Here is a 15658-nt window from a genome sequence, read left to right on the forward strand (position 1 = left end):
ATCCTTTTATTATATTTTTAAAAAGAGAATAGTCAAATCTTCATTTTGGGAAAGTATATGAACTTTCTTTCTCGGAAACATATTCCTATGATCTACCTTAAACGATAATATTTTTATATATCACGATCATCTTTAAATGATACAAAGTTTGACAGATTAGTCTTAAAGTTGATAATGATGAATACGTGTAGAGGGTACAGAAGTCAATTGTTTGCAGCCATATCACTATATATAGATATAGGAAGATGTGGTATGAGTGCCAATAAGACAACTCTCCATCCAAATAACAATTTATAAAAGTTAACCTTTATAGGTTAATGTACGGCCTTCAACACAGAGCCTTGGCTCACACCGAACAACAAGCTATAAAGGGCCCCAAAATTACTAGTGTAAAACCATTCAAACGGGAAAACCAACGGTCTAATCTAAATAAAAAACGAGAAGCACGTATAAATTACATAAACAAACGACAACTACTGTACATCAGATTCCTGACTAAGGACAGGTGCAATCATTTGCAGCAGGATTAAACGTTTTAAACTTTTAATGGTACCAAACCTTCTCCGTTTTTCCGAAACAATAGAATAACATCACAAATTAGAAAAACACTATATATGGGTTTTTTATAGAAATACGTACACTTGTACATTTTATCTCTGTGAATATGATTATTTCATGTTTATTGGTAACAAATTTTGCGAGGCAATTACCTGATGACACGGTCTCGATGAAAGCAACGCATCTTTAAAGAAAAAGCTTTGCTGTAGGTAACAAAATATGGAAACAAAATATTAAAAATGGAATGCCTTTATGTTATATGAAATCTTCGATATGGAAAAATGTTACATTGTAACGGTTAGACAAGTTAGTTCGTGCTTTATAAGCAGAGGATACATATTAACACAATGTTGCTGCTCAAATTTAAACTTTAGAAGATTTAATTGAAATGCATATAATATGACTTTTATCAAGGGTTTGTTAACCTTCATTCATAATAAAATACAAACCTGAAGGTCTAGATGGGGTCATTCAGGTCCGTATTCTTTTAATGTGTAACCTTTCATTCTCTATTCTATATATATTTTAGCACACCATTATTCTCCATTATTTATTTTATGGTCCGATTCTTTACTCTTGGTCCATTATTATCTATTCTGTAAACTTTATCTCGACCCTCAGTTATTGGCATGGCAAACTTCTTAGTCGGTATATGTATCTTGACGTCCTATAGTGAATGATTTCAGCGCCTGAAAAGAATGGATTCAAGTTGGTATGAAAATAAAAGAAATTTTACAACAAATATCATCACCTAAGTTATATCATTAAACCAATTTACTGTCAATCCTGCTTTAAATATAGCTTAGTGCCGTATGATAAATTGTACCTTATAAATCATTTTAATATATAATCAATTGTTTGTTTCTTTTTTAGAGGAAAAGGGGGGTGAACTCGGAGAGCCTAGAACAAAATACTGATATATCATATCTATCAGACAATATATCAGTCAACATAACTGGTACAATTCGTCAATACAAATCTCCTTTAATCCCGATTGGGATTGTTCATTGAATCAACTGTAGCCTCGCAGCTATAGAGGGGTGCTCCATTCACGGAGAGATCATCGTGCAATCATACAAATTACTTTTGGTAAATATATATCAGGATAAAAATGGTCTATAAGAGGACATGAATAAATATTTAACACTTTGACAGTTTTAAGCAGACTCTCTGAAAATTGAGGTTCGTGAAGATAATAAAAAAAAATGTTTTGATATTGAAATGTTCTACAAATGACTGTCTTTAAAATTTTGGTTGCTGTCTTCTTTCTTTATATTTCCCAATAATAACCACACATAAGTATTAATGTAAATATAATAGTTCGCCGCATGATAAAATATAAATCATTGAACCTGAATATATAATCTGATTTCTTTCGTGAAAATTAAAAAAAAATAATCGGTCATCATCAAGGAAAGCTAGACATCTTTGCAGATTGGTCCTCGTGGCATTCAATACGTACTTTTACCAAACTTCTATAGCATACGGCTGTCAATGTAAATATTGTTCAAGTCAGAATGAATTTTTTTTTTTTTGTCTGATTTCCAGTGGGAAAAAGTTCATGCATTATCAGTGGGTCAATCAGGTGATGAATAAAAGAAGAATGGGTATATGATCAAAATCTGTATCAGACACTCATATATATGTTGCAAAGGGCTTAACTTCTTTTTATGCGATAAACGTGGCGCTATTCCCTCACAAGAAATCAGACTAACTGTCTCTTTACCCAAATGGCAAATAGCGCATAGTTTACAATAGAACGGGCAACAATGTCACCGGGTTGGCAACATGTCCAACATTTCATCGGAGTATGCACATGTGTCATCAGAATGGGTATCTTGTCATCGGAGTATGCAACATTTTATTGGAATGGTTATTCTGTTATCGGGATGGGCAACATGTCATCGGAGTATGCAACATGTCATCGGGATGGGCAACATGTCCAAAATGTCATCGAAGTAGGCAACATTTCAATGGAATGGTTATCCTGTCATCGGGATGGGCAACATGTCCAAAATATCATCGTAGTATGCACATGTGTCATCAGAATGGGTATCTTGACATCGGAGTATGCAACATTTCATTGGAATGGTTATCCTGTCATCGGGATGGGCAACATGTCCAACATGTCGTTGAAGAATGCACATGTTATTGGAATGGGCAACATGTCATCGGAGTATGCAACATGTCATAGGGATGGGCAACATGTCCAAAATGTCATTGAAGTATGCACACATGTCATCAGAATGGCCAACATGTCATCAGAATGGGCAACATCTCAACGGAATGATATTCTGTTGAGATGTTGCCCACCCGGATTACCTGTTATTATGATCTTTTATTTCATGAGGGTCTGTTTTGGGGTCGCTCATTTGTGTATTCTTTAAGCCATTTCTCCATTATTTATATTTTTTTCAATATTTTCTAGTCTTAATAGTTTATGTCCTCGGTATTCTCTATCTTAATCATTAATTTTCCTATTTTCTCTTTTCTTTATTTTTTTGTCCATTATTTGTAGAACTAGAACACACCCGTGATATCACGGGTCCGTGACTGAATTAAAGTATATAATTATGCGCAAGCCTTATTTTAGTATTAGTATTGTCATCTGATAAAGTAATGCCGATTATAAGATACACAGTTTTTCTCTGCTTTCAAGTCTTTCTGTTTGAACCCGTCGAACTGAAACAATAATATTAATTATTTGGAAAACAAAAGGTCCTGGAATGGAGTATTTTTTAATCAACAGCATTGTCCTATATAAGTTATAAATAAAGTTGAATTCTTTGCTTCGCTGTTTTACGTCATGCCCACTAACAAATTGAAAACTGTACCTATACGCCTTATTTTTAGTCCAGATTTTTAGTATTCGTATTGTTATCTTAGAAAGTCTTACTGATTGAAATACTACAATAGGTAACAATTTGACAATTTAGTAGTGTCAACGCTGTGGTTATGACCCGTGTATATAGCAATGCTATTAATCCTGAATACAACGTTTGGTGGTGCGCCTGTCAGATGCGGAACGTACAGATAAGGTAATTGGTAACAGGTGAATATACTATTGGTATCGGTAGCGGACTCGACCCGGAACTTCTTAATTATTGGCAATATTAACTACGTGGAAAACAAAAGGGCCTGGAGTGGTGTAATTTTTAATCTACACCTTTGTACTATATTAGTTATATATAAAGTTGAATTCTGTGATTCGTCGTTTTTACGTGATGACGGCTGACAAATTGGAGCTCGTAATTTTAGTATTATAGATGGGTCTATTATTCTCTATATTATTAACCTAATCTAGATTCTACTTCATTCCTTACCGATTTTTTTCTTACTTTTCGAAGTCCTTCGTTTGGTCCTACAGTTTCCATGCTCTTCAAAACTAAATTTAGGTAGAACAACCTCCTATGGATATTACTTCCAAGAATCAACTTATAACAACTGTTATCCTCTGACCTTTAACCTGAAATGTAAATTTTGCTTATGGATTACAATATCCCGATAAAATGTAACTTCTATAAAAGGTACAAAATATAAAGGGAAATTATTTAGTAAAAATAATTCTGCACACAGACAACAACAAAATTCAAAAACACACACAGCAATACTATGCAAGGATTGGATAACAAGGTTTTACAGAACTGAGAATGATGTGCGCTAAATTTAAGACTAGAAAAAAAACGGTTACATTGTATATTAAACGAGGTATTTGGGTGTAAAGATGTAATGACAGACGTGCACATTTAAAAATATCCGGCTCTCCTTTTTAACTACAACGGACCGAGTATTATGCTGAATGTCCTTGATGTTAATGCCTTACTGTAGATAACACACTAATTAGACAAATGAACTTTGAAAATGAGGTCAGTTTGATTTTGCCATTTTATAAGGGACTTTCCGTTTTAAATTTTCTTACGAGTTGGAAATTTTTATTGTTGCTTTTGAAAAACTGTCTGAAGGATATGTACATGATGTACTGTAACGACGTATGTACAAACAACCTTCTAGTATTCTATCAAATAGATTGCTGATATTAAACTCACTGAATCATGAAACTGACAAAACATTGAAAAATGAACCATGGCATAAAATAAGGTCAACGTTAGATGAACCGAAACGGACCACACACTTATTAACAATGATTATATGTACCAAAAATAAACTAAAACTAAGTAGAACTGAAATGTTATAAGGATATATAAAAAAGAAGATGTGGTATGATTGCCAATGAGACAACTATCCACAAAAGACCAAAATAAAAAACAGACATTTAAAACAACTATAGGTCACCGTACGGCCTTCAACAATGAGCAAAGCCCATACCGCATAAGGTTATATATTTAAGATGTTTAACTGAAACATAATTATGTGGTTGTATATGTAAAGCCTTTTGACAGTCAAAAATATCGCCTAGTGTAGGTTTTTTTACTTGATATTTTCAAATACTAGAAGTAGATGCACGTGGACATGCACTAAAGTTAGCATCTGTTCAAAACATATATTTACTGAATGATAAAAGAAAAACATGCATGTACAACTACAACTAAATAGGATTAATTTAACTATAACAATAACATTTTCAAATGTTTGTCTGTGGTTAGCTATCAAAGATAAAAACAACAAAACAAAACAACAAAACACAACTTAATGTAAACGGGGGACATTTGAGTATATAATAAGTGTGATACATGCATGAATTAATTTAGTGTATATAGAAAAGTAAAGTTATTTATAAAATTAAAAAATAAAAAATGAGATAGCTCGTGTAATATATCATCGGCTTTCAGAAATAAAAGTGCACATACCCCATGCACCCAACAGTAATTGCCACTCCAGGCAAAAAGACGCATTACTGCTAAAAACGTCAAATAATAAAAATTTCCACATTTACATATTATGTCCTCATTAACTACATGTTTCATGAAATTCTCTTGTGTGGTTTCAAAAGTTGCGATGACAAACTGTTGCGGCAGTTGTATAGACCAGTCAGTGACAACTCTACAACAGATGTATCCATCGGATCGCCATCAATGATCAATGATGGTGATACATGGCTGTGTACATTATGTATATACAACTCGTCTAAGCATCAACCCAACAATGTTAGATCTGTAAAGGACAAGGTTCACTAATGGCACAAAATGGCCTAAAATATCAACTTTATCATAAAACACCAAAAAGGTCTCAATTTGGTTCGTAAATGGGTCTATTTCTAATCTAACTAAAAACCGATCTCTCATCGCTCCTGTTTCTGATATGTCGCGTGGGAGATCTAACGAAACCCGCTTTGAGGTCACATGTGAGTGACCTCGTAGGTGTGTCTTTTTCGACCAATGAAATTGAGTCTTCCACGATCTTGGAAGTTTAACGTAAGGCAAAGGGATGTAACTCATTTTATTTACGACGAAGTCGTCAGTCATAATAATTCATAAACTTTTTTGATTGGCTTATTAATAGGTCGTCAACTCATTTGCATATCTTTATAAATTCATGACTTTTAGTTCACTCACATGTGACCTCAAAGCCGGTTTCGTTAGATCTCCCACGCGACATATCAGAAACAGGAGCGATGAGAGATCGGTTTTTAATTAGATTGGTCTATTTCAAAAGTATAAATGCTAAAAATATCAGTTCTTTTCATAAGACTACAAGATATTCGCCAAAGTAAGCCCATTTTGGACATATTGTCAAAATATGATGATTTTGTGCATTTTTCAGACCTAAAAGCTTTTGAAACACCTTGGCCGCAACCTACGATCCAGAATGTGTTGTAACCAAAAGATTCCAATTTTGATATAGATTTCATCAATATAAAAACTTTTTGGATCGTAGATGGAGGCCAAGGTTAATTATGCCAAAAACAATTAAAATTATTGACAAAAAGTACCAAAATTGACCTTTTAATACAAATTATGCTCATTTAAGGGGTCATTGCTCCATAAATAGTAAAGGAAAGTGCTAGAAAAAATATTTATGTCTTATTAGTATTATTACAAGTATTTCTATGTGACATTTGTAATTTTTTGCTCCAATTTAAAAAACATAAAAAAATCAGGGCCAATTTTAACCCTTCGTGAACCTTCTCCTTTGCTTTCGCAAATTTTTTGTTCTTCCCTCGCCGGGATTCGAACCCATGCTACTGTGATATCGTGACACCAAATCGCCTGTACTACAGTACATGTACAATAACATCTCCATGCCTTATATATCATGTACTGTAGTACGCCGCTAGATTAAAACTGACGAGGAAAGGTAACACACGGCCACTGAAAGCTTTATTATTGTAGAGCCCAGGTGGTCGTGTGGTCTAGCGGGACGGCTGCAGTGCAGGCGATTTGGTGTCACGATATCACAGTAGCATGGGTTCGAACCCCGGCGAGGGAAGAACAAAAAATTTGCGAAAGCAAATTTACAGATCTAACATTGTTGGGTTGATGTTTAGACGAGTTGTGTATATATATATATATAAACGAGTCTAAATTGAAACCTATGATTATATATATATATATATATATATATAAATTTCATTAAATTATGTTGAGTGGTTTTAGACAGGAGTTGCAATTATTAGTTTCGGGGTGGGGGTTTGGGTATGAAAACTATAGACAATTGCCGATATCATATGTCAAGCAGTAAGTCGGTTAGGTTGAGAGTCATGCTGAGTTCACACGTATAATTCGAATTAGTTTTACGTCCTACAAACGTCAATTCTAATTCGAGTTGCAATTGCGCGTCAAATTCGCTACATACTGTCCTAACGACGTTAACTTTTAAAATTCGTATAAACAAAAACGTATTTCGAATGCGAATTGGATAATTCGAATTAGCCAATTAGAATCAATTCGAATTAAATAAAAAAGAAGAATGTTTGTACGCGATTAGCGAATTTGATTCGCATTCGATTCAAATTCAATTCGAATTAAATGTACGTGTGAACGAGGCATCAACACAAAATATTATATGAATGATTATAGCCGCTACTAGTATACTAACATTCATTACGTACAATAAAGCATGAAACAAAGACAATTACTAGCGAATTTTATTACAAAGAACAGACAACTCTCAATCAGTCAGCTGATATACAGACTGTGCTTTCCAACACTCTAATATAAGCCGCTGTTCCGACGAATGAGTATTACACAGAAACATCACGAAGACAGAAAAAAGTATGATCGAAGTGAAATGAAGATTGTGTACACAATTTCATAACAGAACGCCAAACCTGCCCGCATGCCACAGCACACACACTCTATTATAAGAGAAAGGGGAGAATAACAAAAAAAAGGAAGAATAAATCACATACATGTCTGTAGTTGTTCAGTTTAATTTATTCTGATATGTTGCTTACATAACATTCTCTGTTCTTCGCGGCTACTGTACTTAAGAGTACTTAAATTTTCACATTTCATTTATTTTTTTTAAAGCGTCGACTCTTTAGAAATACATAAATCACCCCTTTAGAAATAACTTTATCTGATTATCATCGAACCAGAAAGCTTTATAAAGTCACATTTCAAAATAAAAAATCTCGAAAATTTAGTCACAAATATAATATATAAAACGGACTACTCCCAAAAATACAGCGTGAATCAATAAAAGAGACAACTATAAAATTCTTTCGTTTTGTCAAACTCTGATATTTTATACCATTTTTCTCTACTCTTTGTAATTTTATTATTCATACTGTATTTTTCTAAGTTCCTAGTATGAAATAAATCATTCTTTTTGCTTAAAACTTGTACAAAGGAGTACGTTCAGTAAGACTTCTTTTTGGCCCCAAAATATATCAGTTTTACAAAATTGTTATAATGTAAACTTTTAGCTATTGATTGGAAAGTATGATACTTCTGCTACATAAATATGGGCTGTTTTTTACAACACAATGCGCATATATCTGGTACTAGCATCATGAAGACATGCTAAATTAATGAAATCTTCACAATTTTAGCATTTGTCTTAAATGGAAGTGACCGTATTCGTGTTCATTCTTTATATTTCATTTTTGAAAAAAACTATCTGAAAAGTGGCATATTATGGCATGGTTGATAGATTTTTCATATTTAAGCTTGAATATGAGCGTCTGAAATGACTAAATCAGTATCGACTGATGTAGACACATCAGATGAACCTGAAATTTGACGCCAAAATGGGCCCTTACCGGACCTACTCCTTTCATATTATTAATAAATCGATCGACCGAAATAAATCCCAACTCAAAGACACCAATTTATTCTGATAGGTACATAGCGAAATGTTTTCGAGACGTTGTGCTGCTTTACGATCTGTCACAAGTTTGTCACAGCTCATGTTTCATAAACGACGACGTCATAGACGAGGAGAATACACAACAACGAAAACATAACAAAAAAAAATGTTCATCCGAACAGAAAGTTAACATAGATAATCAAACGAATTAATAAAACATAATAAGGAAAAATCTGCTTAGTTTTAATTCTGTTTTACATTTCTTGTTGACTTACACATAGATTTGCTAAAACGCTCAACATTCATATCGTCCAATTTTTTGGTTATTGTGTGATCTCGAAATAAACGATGGATTTTCATTAACATTTCAGCGATGATTTTTTCGGGGAATGGTATATTTTTGTCTTTAAATTGTGTACTATAATAATAATAAAAGAACAGATTATGATCAACAAATGTGTTGTTATTTCATATATGAATATCATTTTTTATTCCAATGTGTTAAATTTAATGATGACCGTAATCATCTATTTCAAAAGATAACTAAAAGTTGCCCCAATTTTTTAACTCTTAACGCAAGAGATAAACTGATATGGCTTATGAACACAGAAGATAAGTCTATTCTCACTGCTGCATGTAAATTTATTTCGAAAAATTGTTAATGATGTGGCTTTCTTGTCTGCTTCAGACACGAGGAGGACTGTGTAAACACCACAGCTCCTTGAGTACCGCCCCTTGGTGTCTGTTGCAGTAGGGAAACCTACACTATTCTCAATACCTATTTACTGCAGTACATGTTATTTGCTGTGAATATAAATGAACTTTTTCCATTTGTGTTTGTTTTTCTGCATCAGATACGAGGAGGATTGTTAGAGCTTTTAAGATCACAATCCTAGAGCATCGTCCATTGGTGTCTGTTACAGCTAAACAATCATTTATTTTAAATTTTTACATTTTCAGCAAAATATTATAAAATCAAGTAAATAAATAAATGGGGTTTGCCACATCTCTGGAGTAGCAACTCTCAACTACCTTTTTATTTAACAAATAATACCTGTATGACTATTTCAATAGTTTATTTTACAATCTATGTAAAATACTGTATGTCGTATCAATTATATATGTTATGTGTATATGCCCCTCTGGGGACCTAATTTGGAAAATAAAATTTATCTTATCTTATCTTATCTTATATAACAATTTTCATATTCTGGATGCAGGAATTTTCTAAAACCTTAGATTGCATATATATGAAGCTTCGTAGGCATTGTCTGGAAATGCTCGAAATAGACCGCGGTTCTACCAATAATTCAGGCATAAAAAATGAACAAAATAGGAAACAAACAAAAAATACTTCATAGAGTTTTGCAGCAGTAGTCGGAAATCTATATAATCCGATACACCCATCCCCCTACCCCCTCCCCCCCCCCCAAAAAAACGGGGGGAAATAACAGAAAGGGAGAGTAATGAAATGTAAGTAGGTAGCAGTTAGCATTTCCAAATTTTTTCTCATCAATCCTTAAGCTGGTTATTTTGTGGCGTAAAGCTAGCCTACTTTAGAGGGGTTACAGGGGGGGGGGGGGCTCGTTCTTTTTGTTTGAAAAACTTGGTTGATAATTTTTGAGAATGCCCCAAGTATGACTGGAGTAGGTCCCCTCCAATGCAGTCAGTGGGCTCCTCGTATGAAAATTTCTGGATCCACCACTGATTACCTATAGAAATTCATATTTTTAACACTAAGTTCAGAACTGCTACTTCGTTTGCAACTTGTTGATCTTAAAGATGCAGACACAAGTAAACAAAGATGTTTTTAACAATCATGTACCACGGCATACATATATTCAGGATTAAATATAACATTTCTTAAAATTCATTCTAGTGTTATACGATTCATTTATTTCTTTTGAAGAGGTACACTTGTTGACAATCATCGCAATCTGGTCTACTTTAATCAGTATATCAGTGTCGTTTGTTACAAAAGTGGGGCGAAAAATAACAAGAGGGCGAGTCAAATGTAGCATGGTTATTGATAGATCATGATACAAGGAGAATATTCACGAAAAGACATAATAAGATCTACTTGTTTTGTATAATTATTATCAGTTAACAATACAATGAAAAAAAAAAAAATTGCACAAATTTTCTGAACACCAGACTTTTTATCAATTTTCTGTGAATAATATTGATAATTTTTAAATGGCGCGATTGTTTAATATCATTGTTGCTAAAGCAATAAAAACGGGATGAAATGATTATTTTTCTGTTTTCTTTCGTTCCAAACATCAGCAAAAACATTTAATTAACCACAAGCAGACATTTGAAATATATATTTTACTGCATAAAACATTGGTAAATAAATTATTAGCATAATGATGGAAATGTCATCTGACTGAAATACAGATAAACACATTGTCGAAACCCTTCTTTCGCAGCGCCTGGAAGTTTTATCCTTCCGTCTTTAGCTTGTATGTTAAACGCCCTGAATAAAAATATATATTTTTACCACAGCAACACTCACCATAGTGGTCTAATCACAATTTTTTCAGATGCAAAAACACAAATTGTCGTGACGGCCATTTTGGTTCATTGTTATGAGAGTAGCAACGGGGGTGCTCTCTATCACGTCCGCGTTCAAAAAATATAAACAAACGAGTTGTCTGTCCCAGCATCAGTCTTGTATCACCCAACAAGAAGGATGCCAAGCCCAACTCGTCGTTCATCCAAGTCCAGGTCCAAAAGCAGGAGCAGGAGCAGGTCAGCCTCCGCCTCCCCCGGAAAGGCAGCAAAACGTGCTCGTTCCAAGACCCCAAGAAGGGGAAAGAAAAGGGCAAGGTCTCCATCCAAAAAAGCAAGAAGGAGGTCTAGGTCTACCAAGAAGACAGCAGCTAAGAGGAGGAAGAGGTCCTCATCACCAAAGAAAAGGAGGTCTGCTGGAAAGAGGAGAGTAAGAGCAAAGAAAGGAGGAAAGAGAAGGAGGTCAAGGGGAAAGAAAGCCGCAGCAAAGAAATAAGACATGTAGCTGACGACCGCTAGTTTGCCACACAACGGCCCTTTTAAGGGCCAACCATATTTTTCAAAAAGAATTTAGATTTTGTTACATTAGTTCGTATAACCTAATAATTACAAGTTAAAAACGACGCCTAAAACAAAAGATAAAACGTAAAACAACCCCTGTACAAATTAAAGGTACTGTAAAACATAAAACCCCTGTAGATTTGTGTATAATTTAAAGGCAAAGCAAAGAACCTCTGCACAAATTAAAGGTAAAACAAAACTCCTGTACAAATTAAAGGTAAAGCAGAGAACCCTTGTACAAATTAAAGGCAAAACATAGAACCCGTTTGCAAATTAAAGGCAAAACATAGAACTCCTGAACAAACCAATATAAAACATAAAACACCTTTACAAATGAAAGGCAAAACATAGAACCTATGGGCAAATTAAAGGCAAAAAACAAAACCCCTCAGTAATCATTATATAAACTTGCATCTCCTTCTACCACCAAAAAAAATCTTTTTCCCCAACACCCCAACAGGAAACACGAAAAGAATTTCGCGTCACTTTAAATCTGTATATCAAAATTCACAAATTCCAATAATTACAACAACAAAAATAACAAAAAATAAAAATAATAAGTAGCGGGTTATTTAACAGTGTGCACCACATTTTTTTATGTTATTTCGAATAGACAGAAAAAATATTACAGTCATTTCTTATAATTTAATTCTAAATTCCGTAGAAAACCATGAAAAAACGTTCATGACGTCACGGTCACATGACTAATTTATGTCTATGGGCTCATAACAAAATAACGTCAGCCAATCAGAAGACGCGTTACATCCAAAATTAAATTATATCTAAATAATAAAATATTGAACAACTTCAGAAAATTATATTCCCTTCCAAATCTATTTTGCTTATCCAAATCTAATTCCTTTAATTTTCCACCATAAACACAATTATATTGTTTCCTTTTATCCAATGTTGTTTTTTTTCATTACGAAGTTCCTAACAGTAATTTTTGAAAAAATATGAATATGTTTCAAACTTTTCTTTTTTATCATTGCTGAATTGAAAACGAGAAGCTTTTGTTATTCTTTTCCAAAAAGAAATATATAGATTCCTACACTGCAACAAGTGTATTCCGATATTTCTCCACTCGAGACAGTTAAATTTTATTATTTAAAGCGCGAGGCTCACTGACTTTGCTGTATGGGTTTTTGCTCATTGTTGAAGCCTTGTAGTGACCTTTGGCTGTTAATGCTATGTCATTAGGTCTCTGATTAAAATTGTCACATTGGTAATTATAGTTACATGTTCTATTATTTATATTTCAACCAGATAGAATGCGAAATTTGCCTCCCCAAAATAGTTAGTAATCCATGTATAGTTTAAACTATATTAATTTAACTCGCCCTTAACAAAACAGACCTCTCTTTTCTTCCTTTTTCTCGTCTATAATCAAAGAAAAATATCCATTCATGGGGGTTTGGATGGAAATTATGTTTTTAATTTTAAAATTTTGTATTCTTCCCATTGTCTTTGTTTTTGTATTTCACTTTTTTGGTTTCTTCTTTATCTCTATTCTTTTAGTGCCATCAAGAACATTACATCCAATTCTTTTAGTGCCATCAAGAACATTACATCCAATTCTTTTTAACGATTCCAGGTACACAAATCAATGAGATATGAATACTGATGAGCTCATGTACATGTGTGTAACAACACAAAAACATAACCAGATTAAAAAAGTACAATTTCACGCTAAAAATGTTTTAAAACATTTTCTAATCAGTTGAGATTTGCATACAGTTTCTTTAATATCGTGTTTCAATTTCGATCCCCACCCGCCCTTTTTCATCTGAAGTATTTTTCATTCGGAAAATGTATGTCCTTCTAAATACTGCACACATTCATCATGATAAATATTCTGTTTGTCTGTAACAGATTAAATCATTTTATAAATCTTACAAGTGTGGACACAGATGAGTGTGGATAGTATGTATGGATGTTTGACAGTGTCTTATGACAAAATGAGTTCTATGTTTTTTTCTATATGGTGTTATTAACTATGTTGCACGATGACAACCAATCTGAGCATTATGAGTGTTATTTATTAAATTTTTTATGCCCCCACCTACAATAGTAGATAGGCATTATGTTTTCTGGTCTGTGGGTCCGTTCGTTCGTTTGTCCCGCTTTAGGTTAAAGTTTTTGGTCAAGGTAGTTTTTGATGAAGCTGAAGTCCAATCAACTCGAAACTTAGTACACATGTTCATTATGATATGATCTTTCTAATTTATAGCCAAATTAGACTTTTGACCCCAATTTCACGGTCCATTAAACATAGAAAATGGAAGTGGGAGTTTCAGGTTAAAGTTTTTGGTCAAAGTAGTTTTTGATGAAGCTGAATTCCAATCAACTTGAAACTTACTACACTTGTTGCATATGATATGATCTTTCTAATTTCAAAACTCATAACTGCTCCAAAAGTAATCTGATAGAATTTCAAGCATTTTAAGCCAATATTATCAACATCTACTAATGAGTCTTAATATGTCTACATATCTAAAAAGTCATAGTATTCAAAAGGTAATGCAAAATTATTCCTTTTCATTTTTTTTGTTATATGGATACACATTTGAGTGATACATGTACCAATACAATATTTGTTGTGGTATGAAAGTGCAGTAATTAGCATTTACTGTAACTATGTTAATTCACACAAATTGAAAAATAAACAAATGAATGGACCAGATGCTCCGCAGAGCCCAGCTTTATACGACTGCAGAGGTCGAAGCCTGAACAGTTGGGGCTAGTATTGACACAACATTCAAGCTGGAAACAGCTCTGAGTTTGAATTGTGATTAAATAGATGACACAGCTTAGGTTTCTGACACAGAATGAATGTGGTCTAATGAACTTAAATATTTGTTTTGCTTTTGTGTTAGGAGCAATTCACTATGCTGCTGAATATTAATCCTTTCAAACAAAAATATCTAAAGAAATTTTCTTTTTAATTTCTGAAATGAGAAACATTTAGAGGAGACAAACTTCAGTTAAGAGATCAGAAACTAAAAAAATGTATAATTTTTCCATTTGTAAAAGGGCATACCCTAGAAAGTGCTTGCAATCACTGAATGGTTATTAATGACTGCTTTAATTTATCAGTTGGTAATAAAGTGAATATTGCATTGTATATTGTATAATTGATTTAAGTTGACTGAACAAAGAAAGATAACTCCAATTTTCAAAGAAGATTTCATAAAGCATTGGTATTAGGTAATTCAAGAACCATTCTGGACAAACTCCAATTAAGGGTCTTGAATTTACAAAAATGTTTGTTTTTGGTCCGTAATTATTAGACTGTTTGTCCCATAACCCACACAATATATCCGAACCTTCTACTTATGGTATTAAACATTGTGGTACAATTTCAGAACAATTGAAATACTTATACATAACTTTTTAAACCGACACTAGATTAAAGCTTGTTTTGGGCACCTTTGTACCCCTTATTCCTAAACCTTAGGGACCATAACCCCCAAAATCAATCCCAAGCTTCCTTTTGTGGTTATAAACGTTGTGTTATAATTTTGTTGATTTCTGTTGACTTATAATAAAGTTATTATCCAGAAACCATCTTTCGGACAGGATACCAATTTACGACCCCAAATTTTTTGTGGTTGTATAAAAATGTTGAACATGTGCAATGAAGTATAGTTTTTAAATCTTATTAGCTGATAAATTACTGAAAGCGGTATTATATATTATAATTATACAGAATAACTAGCATACATTGTCTTAGACTGGTACCCGCATGGTCGTTATTGAAATTCTTCACAATAGTATATCCCGAAGTTCTATTACTGAATAATTTAATTTTGGA

At 33.3% G+C, this 15658-nt stretch overlaps 1 long non-coding RNA gene across 1 annotated transcript; it reads right to left on the reverse strand.

The window, feature by feature from the left end:
* Positions 1–913: 913 nt before the first annotated feature.
* LOC143043452 (uncharacterized) lies at positions 914–11374 on the reverse strand. Its single transcript, XR_012968400.1, has 3 exons — positions 11288–11374; positions 3882–4024; positions 914–1247 (listed from the first exon to the last, which is right to left on the reverse strand). It is a non-coding gene; the product is annotated as an uncharacterized LOC143043452 (long non-coding RNA).
* Positions 11375–15658: the final 4284 nt, after the last annotated feature.

This window comes from Mytilus galloprovincialis, chromosome 8, assembly GCF_965363235.1.
Source record: "Mytilus galloprovincialis chromosome 8, xbMytGall1.hap1.1, whole genome shotgun sequence".
NCBI lineage: Eukaryota > Metazoa > Mollusca > Bivalvia > Mytilida > Mytilidae > Mytilus > Mytilus galloprovincialis.